Source organism: Notamacropus eugenii, chromosome 7 (genome assembly GCF_028372415.1).
Source record: "Notamacropus eugenii isolate mMacEug1 chromosome 7, mMacEug1.pri_v2, whole genome shotgun sequence".
Classification (NCBI taxonomy): Eukaryota; Metazoa; Chordata; class Mammalia; order Diprotodontia; family Macropodidae; genus Notamacropus; species Notamacropus eugenii.
In genome coordinates this window covers 93027051-93046573 of record NC_092878.1, presented here as the reverse complement: position 1 = coordinate 93046573, position 19523 = coordinate 93027051, and the positions used below count along the sequence as shown (strand labels likewise).

Here is a 19523-nt window from a genome sequence, read left to right as displayed (position 1 = left end):
GTGGTGATCTTCTGCCAAGGGTAAATGGCCACCTTCTTTCTATGTATGGTGATGGTTCCTTTTGGGGGTATGGTTTGGATAAGATGGTTGCAGAGTTCCCATCCAACTTTGAAATATTTTGGAGTTTTTTGGTTCTCTGATATTTTTAGGGTACCTTGAAGTTCCTAATGGGGGGGGAGTCTCTTTACAATAAAATGCCAGACTTCTGCCAAGACCACCCAACTGCCCTTGACACATTAAGGTTTGTGATTAATCAGGTAATATTCTGTTCCGTGTCAGAAACAGATGATTGGTTATATACTTTTTCAGGTAAGCTCCAAATAATGGAATCCAAGTCAGGGAGGAAAGGGGAAGTAAGGATGAAAGGAGAAAGAGGTGTGATATAGCAGTTGGAATGGGTCCTTCACCCTACCATTAGCTTACCAAGCTAACATTGGTTTTATTATTGCAACATAAAAATACACACTAGCTATGCTTCCAGATGGACTATTAGTCTCTCCCAATCTATTTTGTTTCCTGCTTTCATGAGAATCCTTTGTATTTTGTCCCCTTTTCTCCCCTCCCCCACAAGTGGATTAATTTACACATTAACATCTTTTTTCTTCCTTCCTGAATATCATCTTCCTGATAACCTGTGATTATTTTCTTGGCAATGCTCCATCACTTTAATATACTACACAGTAAATTTCTTTAAATAAGACCTCTATATTTATATCTACAATTCAACCTATGAATTAATCTGATCCCATTCGAGTTTCATTTTGCTTACAAATGGATTAAGACTAATTGCAGCTTTTATCTGTAATTTATAATCTTCCTAAAGAACAAACAACCTGATCAAAAATATTTTAATGCTACCAATTTTAAATCATAGGTCATTGTTTTAGAAATACTACTGTTTAAAGGGAATTTCCCAAATGATGGCAAAAGAAAAACTCATGCATAGAAGAAATAAGAAATTTTTATACCCAGTGATTTGAGGGACCCTATGAAGATCACAATGCCAAAGAAATCCTCCTCTTCAGTGATAGGTATTTGAAATTTATCTTTGATCCTTGTTTAAATGTATACCCTTATCCCAACACTTAAAACATCATCATCAGTCATTTCAACCGAAGCATGAAGGATGTGGGAATTGATTTTGAAGGGGAAGTCAGGTTAGAGTTTGGAAGGGATAATAGAAATGGACTGAAAGTATACCAGTTTCTTGTTATAGAAGGTCAGGATAGGGAGATTGGGAGCACAGATAATTATGGTTACCCTACAATTCTGCCTCTGAGCGCCACATAGAAGTTATCAAATGAATTCCTTTGAAATAAGATAGTATTTTCCCGTTACTGTCAGATAATAAAATAGTAGGTGTATTTGAACAAAGTGACAGTTTATGGGCTTGCATTTCTTACATGTGGAGCATTTATTAACACATCTTTAACAGTAGCAAGACTCCATCCTATTGGCTTCCTGTGGCCTATGATTTGCCTACAATTCCCAGTGCAATGTGTAAGGAGAAAGGGAATAAATATGTATAGTGCCTACTATGTGCCAGGCATTATGATAAGTACTTTGCAAATATCATCTCAAAGCAAGAAATTAGATCCAGGACACTAGAAGTCAAAAATATTCCTCTGGTGGAAAAGCCTCACCAATGGTAAGCAGGATCATAGAGCTCATTGCATCATATCAGAAGGATGACAGGCTTAGAGTTGCAAGGGATCTTAGTGACCATCTTATCCAACACCCTCATTTTACAGATGAGGAAATGGAAGCTGAGAGAGAGAGAGAGAGAGAGAGAGAGAGAGAGAGAGAGAGAGAGAGAGAGAGGGAGAGGGAGAGGGAGAGGGAGAGGGAGAGGGAGAGGGAGAGGGAGAGGGAGAGGGAGAGGGAGAGGGAGAGGGAGAGACAGAGAGAGAGACAGAGAGAGAGACAGAGAGAGAGACAGAGAGACAGAGAGAGACAGAGACAGAGAGAGAGACAGAGAGAGATGGAGAGAGACAGAGACAGAGAGAGACACAGAGAGACGCAGAGAGACGCAGAGAGAGAGAGAGACAGACAGACAGAGAGAGACAGAGACAGAAAGATATTAAAGACTTTTCCAAGGTACCATATCTCCTGAAGTAATGGGAGTGCCTAAGCCAGCTCTGCTTTGTGACCAGAAAATTGAAAAATAATTCAAAGCATCTGCTTACCACACTATAAACACTTTCAATCGTGAATCATGTTTCCTAAGATGCTACATTCTAAAAAATTATTTATAGTGACAATTGAAAATCCATTAGATTATTATATTAGAGTCCGGTAGGTAACACAATGGATAAGAGTGATGAAATTAGAGGCAGAAAAAGCTGATTTCAAATCCTATCTAAGACACTGACAGCCGTATGACCCTGGTCAAGCCTCCTCTCCACCTTAGTTCCCTCATATGTAAAATGGTTACAATAATAGCCCCTAACTCTCAGTACTGTCATGAAGATTGCATTCAATAGCACACAGAGTGCTTCACAAACCTTGAAGTGCCATATGAATCCTAGCTTGTTCTTCTTCTTATGATTACATACTTCTATTGTTATTATATTTCTAGAAATCTGACTTAGGAATAATTTTATTCATGTTTTGAGAAATTTCTTCTCAAGATTAGACAGGATGTTAACCAAAACAAACAAACAAAAAAAACTTAATGTAACTAGCTAAAAAAGCTTTCTTCCCCTAGTGACCAGTACCTAAAATCCTTTCCATGGAGATAAAGCCAAAAATGTTTTGTACTCCTCCTTTGAAGAGTCTTCTTTAAAAGAATTCTATTAATTCTAAGTATCAGCAGGAGGGGCTAAAATCAGTAATTGGCCAGTGGAAAACAATTTGCTTAACTTTCCCGAACTGCATTTTAGGCAAATTAGTAGAGGAAGAATTAAGTCAAAATTATTTTTTGGATAATCATACTGATATATAGATCATCCCCTTAATATCTCCCTTTCATGTTGGTGGACATTTTTTGTTTACTTTATAAATAACTCTACCACCAGAGGAATATGCATTGTTTCTGGATTGTCAAGAAGACTCCTGAGACCAAAAATCTTTCTCTAAGTCAAAGGCTTGCACGTGTTTCTTCCTAACTTCCTAACTGTATAGAATAAGTCTTTGTGAATCTAGGTTCCAAAAGAGAACTTAAATAAGTGGCAGTTATTTTTTTTTAACAATCATGGTTATCAATATGTAAAGATAGCCCTGTAGTCTTGTGGGCTTCATGCCAGGCTCTGCTCTTCCCATCTCATGGGAGTCGAGGAACTAGCAAAGATGACGTTGATTATGCTTGGACATTCTGAGGGTATCTGATTTTCAGAAATTATTTCTTAGAGAAAGGATGTGAGGAATGATCAGTGGACATACCAGTCAGAGGTTCCGTCATGATTCCAAAACTTCTCTGGGTTTACGTACAGTATTTCATCTTGAAGCCTGTTGCTGGTCAGCGACATGCTAGTATTCATTTTCTTGGCATAAGGAGAATCAATGCTAATGGTATATGAGTTTCAGAGAATCTAGCTACCTGGAAGAGTCAGGAGGACAGATTAGAGCTTTGTTCAAGATTTCCGTGAAGTGAGAATATTTATAGAATGTAGGAGGAAAGAAGGGGCTGAGGCCTCTAGTCCTCCTCAGATAGAAGGATTAATAATGGAATACTTGAGTGGGTGGTTGGGGTGGGAGGCTTGGAATTAGTACTTATATTGATTCCAGTGGCTTAATGGACATGGGAGTCTTCTCTGGGCTTTTCTGGAACATCTTCTTCATCCAGCCTTTTGGACTTCCAGTTTATAGAACTTCAGCCAGGTCTATTGGCAAACCAGTGAGTCAATGGAACAGCTAAATTCAGACTTGGAGAGTAGAAGGGAATAGGGGAATGTAGACCCTGATATCCTGTCAGAGAAAAGAAAAACCTTCTACCCTCTATTCTACTCCAGAGGTATCAAACTCAAATAGAAACAGAATGTTGACTTTGAAAACCACATAATAACATTACCTATGTTGTATTTTATTTTTGTTTCGTTAAATATTTGCCAATTACATCTTAACTTGGTTCAGCAGCAGCTCCAAAGTGGGCAGCATGTTTGATACCTCTGTACTTCAGCATTTTGGAGCATCTACTATCTGAGAAACTGTAGCTTGCCTAGTAAAATGCTTTGCCTATGGACACAGAGGGAGTGATTAGAAAAGCCAGATTCATTCCCAACTCTAATGACTAAATGCATTGTTCTTTTCACTACAGCATAGCTTATTTATTCATGGTCCAAAGTGAACTAGGTAAAGGCTTCTGGGACTGCCTTAGGTCAGAAAGATGAGGTGCTCTCCTGAGCTCAATTTTGACAAGCAAATATCCTTCTGAAACTGCTGCACCAAAGCACAAGGGTCTTCCAGATATCATAGTGAACTAAGTTCCTACATTTCAAGGAACTACTAAACTACCTCTGTCACTGCAGGCAATTCTGAACCACCAAGTCTGTTGCTGGGTTAGGGATTGTCATATTGAGAGGAGGTTTGACTAACTGAATGGCTAGAGACTTCCAGGAAGCAGGTGACCTTGAAAGTGCAGCCACTCGCTGGCAGATGTGGCACTACTTATATGGGTTTCATTGGATTTTGAGATGGAGGGACTTGAGAGGTCATTGAATCTTACTCTTTGTTACAGATAAGAATGACCATGGAGGATAGGGGAGGCAGGGGCTAGAGGATGGGAAGGGGTGAAGTGATTTGGCTGAGGAAGTACAATCAAGAGAGGTTAAGTGGTTTGTCTAAATTCACACTGCTAATTGGGGCCTGAATTAGGAGGAGAACCCAGGGCTTCTGATTCCTAGTCCTGTGACTTCTTTATATTAGTTCCAGCTTCAGAATTAAGGAAAACAAAAGTAAATCCAAGTTAATTTGACTTTGAGAAGTCAGTTGACCAATTATAAATTATTTCCATTTCCTTCCCATTTCTTTGCCTGCATTCTCGATATGTTAGATCACAGTATAATTTAATGAATCATTAGAAGTCCAATGACTAAAATTTCACAATTAAAACCTAAGGAAACCCACAGGGTTATAAGCATTGCATCTGTGATCCCCAAAATAATACAAGTTATTGTCAATATATGAGCTGTCATTTATGAGTAATTTTATAACAATCTTTAAAACCTTGTGGGTTTAAGTACTGTAAACAACACTTTTGGAGTTCTATGTCTGCACCTGGAATGATGATAATCACACAAACATGCCACCAATAATAGTGAGAGCTGAGCCCCCCCTACCCTTTCCCATCATGACTGTAATCTCTGGAAGTCATGAAACAGTACAGTGGGCCAGAATTCTATGTCATAATATCTGAGATCAGTCAACGCAGGGTTGGTCTTATGTAAACTGAACTGTTTTTTTTTTAAATCCATCTGTCTACATTATCATTATCTATCTATCACCTCTCATCTGTCTATATCTGTCATCTGTATTATCTCTAGTTATCATCAAGCTATTGTTGTATTTGTCATTATCTTGCTATTTATCATCTCTGTCTCTATCATCTATCTTGATCATCTCCACCTAGCAACTCTTTCTAGCTATCATCTTTTCTGTAACATTCAGTTTTTAGCTTTAGACAAATCCCTTTGTCTTTTTTGCTTTTATTTGGCAAAACAGAAATGAGTATAATAGCAACTTCCAAAGTTATTCCCTCTCCATTCCTCCCCTTTCTGATTTTTTCAACCACAACAAGTAGAGTTGGTATGGTATAATGGAAAGAAATACTGGCTTTTGAGTCTGGGAACCAGGGTTCAAATGTAGCCTCTTATATTTAGTATCTCTCTGACCTTGAGTAAGTCACTTTATTTCTTCATTTCCTCTTCTGTAAAAAGAAGGGATTAGATGACCTCTAATGTCCTTTCAAACTCTCCCTCTCCCTCTCCCTCTCCCTCTCCCTCTCCCTCTCCCTCTCCCTCTCCCTCTCCCTCTCCCTCTCCCTCTCCCTCTCCCTCTCCCTCTCCCTCTCCCTCTCCCTCTCCCTCTCCTCTCTCTCTCTCTCTCTCTCTCTCTCTCTCTCTCTCTCTCTCTCTCTCTCTCTCTCTCCAGGGGAGGGGAGCCTATGGCCTTAAGGCCACATGTGGCCCTCTAGGTCCTCAAGTGAGGCTGTTTGAATCCGACCTTCACAGAACAAATCTCCTTAATAAAAGAATTTTTTCTGCAAAACTTGGACTCAGGCAGAAGATCACACCCAAGAACCTAGAAGGCCACAGATTCCTCACCCTTGTGTCTAAGCCTGTCTGTTCTAGGATTATCATCACTTTTGTCTTTTTTTCATCCCATTAGTTCCTGAAGTTCCTCCTATCCACCTGTGACGTCTTTATCTATTCTCCAGATGTCATATATCCCAGATTCCTTTCCATATTATTTTGTGCTCTACCTACAAAAAAATGCAACATATGCTGAAAGTATTATTGTATTTCCAGTTATCTGCTGAGAACATTCATGAGGGTAAATAGTAAAGACCAATACAAAATGGAACAAACTTTTGATGGAAGAGGAAGAGCTTTGGAACTGAAATGAAAGGAGCTAGATTCACATCCTGCCTCTGCCACTTAGCATCCGTTTGCCTTTGGGCAAATCACTGAAGTCTCTGAACTCTGAGGGATTATACTAGAGGACATCTAACGTCCCTTCCAGTTATCACTGCTACATAAAATAGTTTTCATATAGACATATGTGACATATGGAACATAAAGTAGCAGAGAGTGCTCACGTGCTCAAATTGGAGTCAAGAAGACTGAGAATTAAGATCTAGAATGTAGAACAAGCCAATATTTGAAAGTGTCTTTTTGCCTACACATTTACATCTTGTATCTATTATGGTATGTTTGTATGTATGTTGCCTGCACGCACATCCATCCACACACACACACTCAATAAATATGTGTATGTATATATGTATATGGATACTTCCATAAGTATATATCTACATATACATACACATATTCTTCCTATATATGTATATAAAGGTAACCTTCTGTGAGTTAAAGGGATGTGTACCATAAACATATGAAGACTTCCTCCAGGGGAATGGGCAAATGAGAATAATTTGTTCCAACAGCCTCAAAGGTGGCAGAAGCAGGCACTGTGGAGCACTTGGAGACTGGTCGGATATCAAAGATGCCAAGGTCATCTGCTGCATCCCGGACCATCACTAGTTGTCTTGACTTTTGTCTTGCCCCTAGAATTTGATGACTCTGTGAAAGAGAGTGAGGCCCATGACTTTGTGCAACTCTGCCTCCCTCAAAATCCAATTCATGCATGAGTCAAGATATCAGACTGTGATGTGATTGGCCCTCTATGAAATGAAGGACAAATTACACATATACATGACTTACATACATATTGCTGTGCCTATGTGTGTATGTGTATCGCATGCATGTACAAATGAGCCTATGCATGCACATATGCATGAACATGCGTGTATACATGTTAGGATCATGTAACAAACATGTGTGGATCACCTATAATTGTATGTGGGTATGTACACATATACAATATCCATGTTCTGCTTATGTGTACACATAAATGTTTGGCATAGCCATGTGTATGCCTATACAAAATACGTTTATTACGCTTGCATTTATATATGTGAGAGGGCAGTGATTAACATGCCAGAACTGCAGTCAGGACAATTCCCATTCAGTTTCTGCCTTTGATATCCACCAGCTATTCAGTCTTAGGCAAGTCGCTTAACCTTTATTAACTTCACTTCCATATTCAGAAACTGGGAAATAATAATACTTATAATCATGTCATAGGGCTGTGGAGATAATATATTTAAAGTTCTCTGAAAACTTTAAATTGTTCTATAAAAATATAAGTTACTGATTATATATCTAATTCAAGTACATTTTATTTTATTTTTATTTTTTTGATAAGGTGACTTGCTGTACTGATACAGCTCAGAACCTGTCTAGACTCACGAGGTTTTTTTCAGTATTCAGTGTGTCTGAAAAAAATTATTACCCTGTTTGTTGCCCACTCTGATGAAATATTGCAAATTTAAATTGGTCTTTAGATGCATAGTTTGTAATTAGACCTGTGCTCAGAGCCCTTGCAGCTTGATAGGACCTAATAAGACTTTTCTTCTGCAAGTGTACTTGTTTATTGAAGGCTGGAGATGGTCATCTCTATGCCCCAGTGAGACATCATAGTGGTAATTTAGTAGAGGAGATGAGTGTCTTATTGAGGAGAGAGATGATAGAGAGATTGATGAGTTGGACATGACTGAGAGTGACTGAACAACAATCAAAAACATCTACTACATGCCAGGCATTCTGCTAAGCTCTGGGGATACAAAAAAAGGAAACAAAACAAAACAGAACAAAAACCAGACCCTGATCTCAAGAAACTCACAATCTGATGATCCTATCTCAGTTTTCTCAGCTGTAAGATTGAAGTCATGATAGCATCTACCTTCCAGAGTTGTTATGAATATCAAATGAAATAATATTTGCAAAGTACTTTGCACAGTGCCTGACATATAGTAAGTACTTAATAAATGCTTATTCCTTAGCACTTTACCCCTTTATAAAATTAATCTGATCAGCCACAGTCAGATACACTGAAACTTCACTTTATCATGGTAATGTCATTTTGCTCCTCTTCGAAAACAAAGGACAACAACTAATCAACCAACCAACCCCTTTATATCTCAAGCACCTACCATAATGGCTTGACATCTATTAAGAAGTTAATAAATGCTTATTGATTGATTATCATTATCCATTAGATTTGTTGGATTATATTTTATGTTCTGTAATATAAAAATTTAAATGTAAGTGGATTTGAAATTATATATTTCTATTTTTAAAAAAATATATATTTTACTTCCTTATGACCTTCAACTGGTATTTCTCCCTTCTATGCTAGTCCTTCTTAGGGAAAAAATGGTGCATAAACTCCTGATTTCTGCTAATAGGCATATTGTCCATATTAGTACAAATATAATAGATGAATATTCTTAAAATGATTATAGGCAAATTCTTTATAGATTGTAATAATTATTTTAAAGTATAGAGGATTTTTACAGTGCTTTATTGGTACGTGCTTATCGCTTGCTTTTGCATGATCAGGAGTAGGACATTTTGCCAAAGTTTTTAGACTCCAGAGAACAAGTCACTTCAAGTTCATAATATCCCAGCTACTTGCCCATGAGGTTGGGCTTTCAGCTTGCCAAAGTTTTTTATATGGACTTTATTTGAGTTCTTTAACCATGTGCAAAACAACTGTTGCTGATGTTTTCAGCAAGGATAAGTTTAGACTACAGTCTAGCTTAGATGAATTCAGTTTGGATTTGCCTCAATGTGGTTGTCATCCAGTCTGTGAAAATATTTCTTTTGTTTTGGAATCAGAAGGAGATTATTAATGAATGGAGTATGACTGGGGATAAATAGGACTTTTGCAAAGTCCTGGTCATTGGAACAAAATAGTCATAGACTAAGTGAGAAAAGGACTCAGTTTGTCCCTATTCCATAGAACAGATTTGGGCTGGCTTCAATAGTACTGTAAGTACAGTTCGATTAAAGTCATGGTATCATGGTATCATGGAGAGAAGATCATAGCATATATTTTCAGATCGCCAATGTGTTATTTTGTTTTCCTTGACTACACTTATTTTTTTTACAAGGCAGTTTTGGTTTGTGGAATGAGATGTTTTGAGTTAATGAGGTGTGAGAATAATGTATGAAAAAGGAAAATGACATCAACAAAACATATAAAATTCATTTTAAAGAAGATAATGCCAGAGGAACTCAAGCTGTAGACTTATGTATCACAAGCCTTATTAGATGGATTTTATTGTTATATGAAACTCCTAGCAAGGAAACTCCTTCTAGCACCTGTTCTGCAATTTTTTGTGTTAGCCTAGGGCATTGAGAGGTGAAGGAGCTCAGCCAAGGTCACATAGTCATTATTTGTAAAACATGGGACTTGAACCCAACCTCTATTACCAGAGGCTGATTCTCAATCCACTGTTATACTGGCTCTTAAACACAAACTGGAAAGGATTAGAGTATGTAATAAGTTATCACCCATGTTTGTTACTCAAGATAAACACAGTCTTGCTGCCAAAAAGAGTGACCACCAAGTTGTGAATTCTTTCAGTCCCGGCAGTTCATGATGACTGTTATGGCATGGAGGTATTTGTAGTTCACATCAGCAGACGGAGTTCCTGTCCACACTCATGAAATCATAGATCTTTGAAGTATTGATGAAAAATATTACTTATAGTGAGTATAGATGAGAAAAGGCATTGATAAGTGCTTTTTGGGAACTGGATGTCCTTTACCAACTTCTCTATTACTTGCTTCCCTGGGGTTAGTCATTTAATCAACAAATGCTTTTTTTATTAAAAAAAGAATGTTAGGAATAGAAAAAAATCTAAGATATCATCTAGTTATATCTTAACATTTTACAAAAGAGGAAACTGAGATCCAGGGAAGTGAAATGGTTTGCCAATAATCATTTAACAAGTTGGTACCAGATAGAACTCAAGTCCGTTGACTTTCAACTCAGTGCTTATCCCAGAATCAATCTCAGTCTCTCTCTCTATCTCTCTGTCTCTGTCTGTCTCTCTGTCTCTATCTCATAAAAGGAATAACAACAAATTAAATTCTGTAAAAAATTACCTTGTGCTATTCCTGAGCTTCATATAGATCAGGCAGAAATCTTAATGTGATTAAGGAAAGCTATACTTGATGACCTCATATTCTATGTGGATTTTTTTTTTTATCCCATTGAAAAGACCATCATGTAAGTGCTCTGTTACTTTGGAATCTAGTCAAAATTTTGTGTATAGGATTATGAAGAAAACAAGGTTGTTTTAATGTTTGTCAGTTTCTCCTACTCCTTGCAATTTGATATGTTTAAAAATTATCAGTTGTATTTTACCCAAATTGAATTTTAGTTTCAAAGGCCCTCCATATACCAATGATTTTACCAGTAGAAATCTTTATTTAACTTTCTACATAAAGTAAGGAATACGTATTGACAAAAATGCCTTTTCCACTCATTGAAGTTCTATAAAGTTTTTATCTTAGGTCTTCGTATGCTTTTGTATATTTTTTAAAACCAATCTCTTTGTTCTTATTATTAATCTTCTCTTTTAAAAATTATAGTTGGTTTTTGGAGAGGTTGATATGTTTCTGAATCTAAAAGCAGAAATATTATGTCCTACAAAAACTTCTCTATTCCCTGCCACTTAGAGATGCAATAAATCTATTTAATTATACATTAATATCTCATATTAAGTAAGCCCAATATAGTAAAATCTATGTTTGCAAAGGAAATCAGAACATAATTTTTCCTTTTACAAGGAAGTTACAATAAATCCCTTCAAAAAGAAAATGTCCTATGATTTTCAAGTATTATTCAGGTTACATAATTTTGTTATATATAGAGTTTGGCAAATGCAATCCTGAAAAGAATAAACAGAGTTAGAAAAATTGAGAGATACCCTGAAGGAACACAGTATAGTTATATAGGCAGAGGACTTGTTATTCAAGAGAGAGACACTGAGGAAGTAGACACCAAATCAGAAGATAACTCACATTTATGTAATACTGTATTGTTTTTCAAAGTACTTTTCTTATAACCATTTGAGGTCTACAGGGCAAGTATAATTATGCCCATTTTACAGATGATGAAACTGAGATTCAGGATGCTTAAATTATTTTTACACACACACACACACGCCACGCATGCACACACACACACACACACACACACGCCACGCATACACACACACACACACACACACACACACACACACACACACACACACACACACACACCCCTAGTAGGAATCAGACCTGGGAAACTACCAAGTCTAGAGTCTCTAATACAGGTCTTCTGACTTCAAATTCAGTGCCCTTTCCAGGATGCTATATTATCTCTTAGGAGAGTAGAATGAAATGATTAGTTGCATAAGGACCCTAGCACCCTTGGCTAAAGTCCAAATGATCCACAATTGAAAGTGTTTATCCAGAGAGGATTGGGTTAACAACAAAGGGAGGTTTAATTGAGCAGGTGGTCAGCATGTAGAAAGTCTGTTGGACTGGAACTTAGTGGGGAGAAACACAGCCAATGAGGGCACAGAGCTAAATTTTCAGCCACTTCAAAATGGGATATAAAACTCAATTACTTGACTTTAAGGACAGAGTAATTAACAGTTGTAGGACTATCAATATCATAGAACTATAATTTCAAGGGATTTTGGAGATCATCTAATTCACTCCCTCTTTTTTTCAGGTGAGAAAACCAAAACTCAGGAAGTTTACATTACTTTTCCACTTTGGACACTTTACAGGCAGAATTTGAACCGAGGTCCTCTCACTCCAGAGTCGGTACTCTTTCTGCTGTGTCATGCTGCTCCCACCTAACCTAAACAGTGTTCATTAAATCCATTCTTCCTAAGGCCAGTACTATTTTGATTTGAGTGTTTAACCTAGACCTGAGAATAATAGATGGAGATGAAATAAACTCATCCCTCCTGGCTGAAGACTATCTTAAGACTGTGATAGACTGCCAGTCTGTAACAAGTCCTAGGACTTGAGCTGCTACTAAAAAGCTGCATAACCTTCCATCAGTTGCTTGAAACCCATGGAAGTTGGATTATCCAGTTCCACTTCTCATGCAATTCTAAATTTTACTATTTCTAATCTCTGAAATAATTCGAGAACACACATGGTATAGAGTGATGGACCAAGTTATTCTGTGCCTTTATCTCATTTGCAGAGAAGACAGCTAGATCTTGGAACAGAATGTGGGAATATATCTGTACTCAATTTTCTTCATCTGCTCCCACTACTGTGCTTTAAGAAAGTGTTATTCTCCTGTTGTCCCAGTACACATATTATGTTTCATGAAGTTTCTAATATGTTACGGGAGCTTATTCAGCCAAATTCTTTGAGTCTGAAATTACTACCTGGAAATAGATTAGGAACTTTTTGGAGGTGTGTTAGCTATTTCAAGCCAATAGTTTCATTGAGCAAAATAGGACAGCTATCATGATGATTGGCAGTAAGATGTATGAAGAAAAGCTAAAGGGATTGGAATGATTGTCTCCAAGTGACAGGATGAAATTTCGTAGTGATCTACATAAGGTCCTAAACTTGGGTTAAAAAAAAAATCAGGGTTATTAAGGTTTATTAAGCCTGAAAAGGCTCAAGTCTTCAAGTATGTGAAGGAGTCCTATTCTGCTGATTAGCTTTTTTTAGCCTCTTTTCTAGAGTACCCACTTCTTGAGGGCAAGAATCTTATCCATCTGTATATTCCCCACAGTATCTTGAGGATGCTTAATAAATGTTTGTTGAACTAATGAATGCTTGAATACTAGAGGTCATAAAGGGGAACAAAAAGGGAAGGAAAAGAAAAGATTTAGGATTTGTATAGGGCTTACTATGTGCCAGGCCCTGTGCTCAGTGCTTTTTTCTCTCAAGAAATTATTTATTGTAACATTATTTTTAGAATTTTTGAATTAGAAATTCTCTCCTCCCACCTGCCACTCCTCTGCTCATGGAGAGGGAAAACACTATGATATTAATTATTCATGTGAAGTCGTGCAAAATTTACTTCCATATTGTGTTGTCTAGTCAATTTTCAGTTATATCTGACTATAACTACTTTTAGGTCTTCTTGGAAAAGATACTAGAGTTAAGTGGCTTGTTATTTCCTTCTTGAGCTCATTTTACAAGGAAACTGAAGCAAATGAGGTTGTGACTTTCCCAGGGTCATACAGAGAGTAAGTGTCTTGAGGCCAGATTTGAACTCAGGAAAAGGAGTTTTCCTGAATCCAGCCTTGGCACTCTATATACTGTACCACCTGACTGCCCTTATTTCCATATTTGCCATTTTGCAAAAGAAAACACCACACATACAAACACACACACAAACACAAACACATGAAAGAAAAATAAAGTTTTTGAAAGTATGCTTCAATCTACACTCAGAATTTATCAGTTATCTCTCTGGAGGTAGATGGCATTTTTCATCATGAGTCCTTTGAAATTGTCTTGGATCATTGTGTTGATAAGAGTAACTAAGTCTTTCACAGTTGGCCGTCATTACAATATTGTACCATGTACAATGATCTCCTAGTTCTGCTCATTTCACTTTGCATCAATACAATTAGGTCTTCCCATATTTCAGAAAAACGGAAACGGAAACATTTTGCTTTTCATTTCTTGAAGCACCATGTACTCTATCATAATTTTATGCCACAAATTGTTCAGTCATACCCCAATTTATAGGCAACCCTTCAATTTTAAATTCTTTGTCACTACAAAAAGAGTTGCTGTAAATAGTTTTGTACACATAGGTTCTTTTTCCTTGAATTCTTTGGGGTACAGAACTAGTAGTGGTATTGCTGGGTCAAAGGGCATGCACAATTTTATAACCATTTTGACATAGTTCCAAATTGTTCTGCAGTTAACAACACTACTAACAACTCATCAGTGTACCTATTTTCCCTCGTCCCTTCCAGAATTTGTCATTTTTGATAGGCTTGAAGTGTACCTAAAAGCTGTTTTCATTGCCTTGCACTAATCAATAGTGATTTAGAATTTTTTTTTTGTATAATTATAAATAGCTTTGATGTGCTTCAAAAAGGAATTCTCGTTACATGATGATTGCTGTTCAGGCATTTCATTCATACCCAAATTTTCCTGACCACATTTGGATTTTTCTTGGCAAAGATACTTGAGTGGTTTGCCATTTCCTTCTCCAGTTTATTTTACAGGTGAGGAAACTAAGGCAAATGGGATTAAGTGATTTCCCCAGGGTCACACAGCTAATAGAGACCAGATTAGAATTCAGGAAGATGAGTCTTCTTGACTCTAGGGCAGGTATTCTAGCTACCATACCACTTAGCTACTCTTACCAATTGCCAAACATAGGGTTTTTAAAGATAAATTGTGAAATCTCTCTCCAAAATGATTTTTAAAAAGTAGGTAGATAAATTTCATTCGGCATTGATTTTGTGGTTAGATAAAACTTCTGCAGGAAGATATGTTGGGGTGTGTGATTAAAAGAAGAGCTATAGATGTATCAGAGAAGGTGCAGAGGAGCAACTGAGAAAAGAATGAAAGGAACTGATAGATAGTTTACTGAAAATATTATTTAGAGGAGAAAGAGGAAAAGTCAGTGAATAAATTGAATTTCACACAAAAGTTGCTGAGTAATCAATAAATGTTTTCCTCAAAAACTAAGACGTTCAAAGGGTTAGATGAGAACATTTTTTTTAGTACTGACATCCATCTAATGTTGTTAATGTTATCAAGTTTATTTTCATGTTTAGTAGCATAGTTCGTGCCAGGGCAGAAATGATGTAAAGCAATTAGTTTGACATAACGGATAATATGAGACCTCCTGTTCATTATCCTCAATTCAAAACCAGAAGTTTTAAATTCAAGACACTTATTTAAATGTAAGTTATACACATATACACCTAAACAAATATACACATACACAAGAAGTCTGTAATGCTATGTTTGTAGTTACTTGTCCACCAACCAGTTGTATTGACTCTGTAATAATCCTGAGTGCTTTTTTTTTTTTTTTTAACCAGATATGTGATTTCATTGGTTTTGGATCTTTGGGCTAGCTTTTGCTCACTTTGCTGACCCAACTCCTATCTAAACTCCTGGAGCAATTATTGCTTGTCCTATGCATTTGGCACTTGGAAGATAGCACCCTTATGTTCTTACTTGTGTTCTGTCTCAACTGGAATGGGACTTCTGAGAATATTCCCCTGTTTTCTTAGGGTCTATTCAATTCAATTCAATGAATATTTCTTTAAGTACACGATCCCTGGAAGGATTTGTGCCAGGGGAAAGAAGGCAGCACACAAACAGAAACAAGGGCCCTTTACTCTCAAGGAATTTGCCTTCTGTTATATAACCAGGCAAATAGGAGGTGTTCAATAAAAGTTTATTTTTTTGCTATCAGGTAGCATGGTATAATAGAAGCTAGAGTCTGGGGTCAGGAAAACTGAGTTGTGAATACCACTTCTGACATTTACAAGCTGTCAGGATGAGTAACCGGACCTCTCTGAACCTCCATTTCCTCAACTCTAAAATTTGGATACTGATACTTGTTCTAGTTACTTCAAAGGGTTGATACTGTAAAACTTAAATGGAACAATGTCTCTAAAGTACTTAGTGAACCTTAAAGTGCCATATAAATGTCATATGTCACCATCATCAGCATTTGCTGATAATAAAATTGTTCTATCCACCTACTCATTTTCACCTAAACACTTATTCACTTTCTCCCAAGTACTTACACTTATCATTTGACAAACTATGTACCTTTCATCGATTTACCAAATTATTCTACTGAGTGTGTCTATTACAGCAACACCTATTAAGTCATTGTGGGCTTTGGGGAGAGGCAACATAGTCTATTCGAAAGAATATTGGACTCGGAATCTACAAGTGACTCTACTTCCTCTCATACATACACATATAAACAATGTGTACATATGTGTGCGTGTGTGTATACATGCATGCATACATATGTATACACACATACATACATATACATATTCATACACACACATATATATTTTGCAAAGCAGTCAGGATTAAGTGACTTGCCCAGGGTCACACAGCTAGTGAGGCTAGATTTAAATTCAGGTTCTTCTGACTCTAGGGCCAGTATTTTACTCACTGTACCACCTCGCTGTCCTCCCCCCCCCTTTTTTTTTTAACATTTTTAATTTTTTTCACTCTCTTATTAACTCCCTGCAGTTTGATGTCTGATCTAATCATTCAACCAAAACTGCTCTCTCCAAATTTACTGATAATCTCTTAATTGTCAAATTGAATAGCCTTCTATCAGCCTCATATTTTTTGATGTATCTGTAGCCTTTAACGCTCTCCTTGATCACTCTCCTTGATATTTTCTTCTTTCAAAGTTTTCATGACACTTCCACCTCCTGGTTCTCTTACTATTTATCTGACTCCTCAGTCTCCTTTGCTATATCTTCATTCAGATCATGCTCAGGAACCATGAGTGTCCCACAGGGTTCTATCCTGGATCCTCTTCTCCTGTATCATTTCAGTTGGTGAGCTCATCATTTCTGAATGACTTCGATGATCGTATCTGTGCTGATGATTGTTTAATGTAGCCCTAACCTATCTAATCTTGACCTTCAAACTTATATCTCCAACATCCTATTCACACTTCCAAGTAGGGGGCTCATAGACATTTCAAATTCATTATGTCCAATACTGAATTCATTATTGAATTCTCAGACCCAGCCCTTTTCCCAAATTTCCTATTGTTATCCAGAGAACCACTATCTTCCTACTCACCCAGGTTCACAACCTAAGTGTTATTCTCTAATCCACACTCTTGCCCATTATGTTGGATCTGTCATCAAGGTCTGATGAGTTCAACCTTTGTTACATCACTAGGACTCTAGCATATGCTATCTCTCTTTCCTCTGACACAGCTGTTACTCTAGTGCATCATCACCTCTTGCTTGGATATTGCAATAGCCTGTCTTTGTCTGACTGGCACAGGTCTGTCCACTGCATTCCATCTTCCACTCAACTGTTGAAGTGATCTTCTGAAAGCACAGGTCTGACCATGCTCACACCCCTCCCCCAATAAACTTTGATGTCTGCCTATTACCTCTATGATCAAATGTAAAAATCCTCTGTTGGGTATTCAAAGCCCTACATGACTTGTTCTCCCTCTCTCACACAGATATTCTCTGATCCAATGACCCTGGCCTCCATGTTGTTCAATGAATAAGTTACTTCATCTTTCAACTCCAGACATTTTCACTGGTTGTCTCCCCATGCCTAAAATTCCCTCCCTCTTCATCTCTGCCTCTTGGCTTCCTTCAGATCTCAATTAAAATCTCACTTCTATAAGAAGACTTTACAAATTCCCCTAAATAATAGTACATTCTCTATGTTGATTATTTCCTTAAACTATGATGGAGTGCTGCAAGCTGTATCTCAAGGCTCAGCTTCTTTCCCATATATGTCAGTTACACAAAGACCATCACACATAATAAATAGCAAATAAATTCAAGTAGATAGAAAACATATCAAGAACCAATCACATTTATACAACACTTCAAGATCTGCACACTGTTTTGCAAAAACAAGAGTGAGAGTCCAATGAAGATGAAATGACATCAGTATCATTGTTTGACTTCTACTAGTAGCACTCAATAGCATATGAGAAGCAGTGAAAACCAGTGGTTGGAGATGACTCATGCTAGTGGTTTGACAAAGTGTCAGTACTACTAACAGAAGTGGCAAAAGGGGCATCAAGGGTACAGGGCAGTGTCAGTAGGGCCAGGACTGAAAGAAGAAATACCAACTAGGGTTTAATAATAGATCAGAGAAAAAAGGAGGTGCAGGAGATCATGGTGATAATGCTGCATAGACTAAGGAAGAGTGAGTTATAGAGAACAGCAGAAAGGTGAGATATAGTGATCAGAGATGAAGAATTCCATATTTAAGAACACAGAGGTAACAAAGTTAGGGATGATTATGAGATCTAAAATATGACTAACGTTATGGATGGCTAAGATAAAGTTAAGATAGAGATCATGAGAACTGAAGAAGTGAAAAAAATGAAAATCCAAAATGCATAGAGGGCATCATCCAATATATTGAAGTTTACAACTACTAATTAAAGTCTTAGGGAAGAGAGGAAGACTATAAAATCTGTACTGAAATGCTTCAGAAAGGAGGGAGAGAGCTACAAGTGTCTGAATTGTTTGATACAGATAACAAGAACCTGCAAAGAATGTTGTAAGGTGCTAGTGGAAGGAGTCTATTTGTGAGCAGTAGTGTTAAACAAAGACTGTTATGACTTACTCATGGCCACATATATTGAGGGCATGGGGATGGCACAGCTAGCACTGTAAAGTGATGCAAAAGAGGTTGCCAATCCTGGTTGACTTTTCTTAAGTCCAAAGATCACCTCACTGCATTTGTTTCCAGTGATATTCACATATGGCACTACTTGTTTTGAATTGTTCTAAACATTATTTTCTCTTAAAATTATTTATGTTTGGCTATTTTAATGGAAATAGAGATTTGGTCATAAAATGTGTTAAAAGGTGTTATTATTCATAAATATACATCTACGTGAATTGCAGCAGGGACCCAACATGGAAGATATCAACCATGTTGCAAAAGAAAACACAAAAAATATAAAGCAATAAAAATAAAGAAATTTAAATATATATAAATATGTGTGTGTGTGTATATTTATATATATATAGTCAGTCTACATTGAGTTCATCAGTTCTCTCCCTGGAGGTAGATAACATTTTTCATCATAGGTCCTTAGATCATTTTCTTGATCAGAGGAGTTAAGTCTTTCACTGTTAAACACTGGATTTTTTTTTTATTTTTTGAAAAACATTCCACTGTATATAATAGCTATCAAATGGAGGGCTTACATTGCCATTGTTGAATGACAAATTCAAAGCAGGTGATTAGTAAATC

At 37.0% G+C, this 19523-nt stretch overlaps 1 protein-coding gene and 1 long non-coding RNA gene across 3 annotated transcripts in view; one reads left to right on the top strand and one right to left on the bottom strand.

The window, feature by feature from the left end:
• LOC140513989 (uncharacterized) overlaps positions 1 to 3479 on the bottom strand; it is a 45185-nt gene extending 41706 nt beyond the window's left edge. Inside the window, exon 1 of the long non-coding RNA XR_011970423.1 lies at positions 3382 to 3479. This is a non-coding gene — a long non-coding RNA (uncharacterized lncRNA). The remainder of the gene's footprint in view (positions 1 to 3381) is intronic.
• The window catches only part of VEGFC (vascular endothelial growth factor C), a 158568-nt gene that overhangs the window by 42590 nt on the left and 96455 nt on the right, over positions 1 to 19523 (top strand). The gene's annotated exons all lie outside the window — the stretch shown is intronic.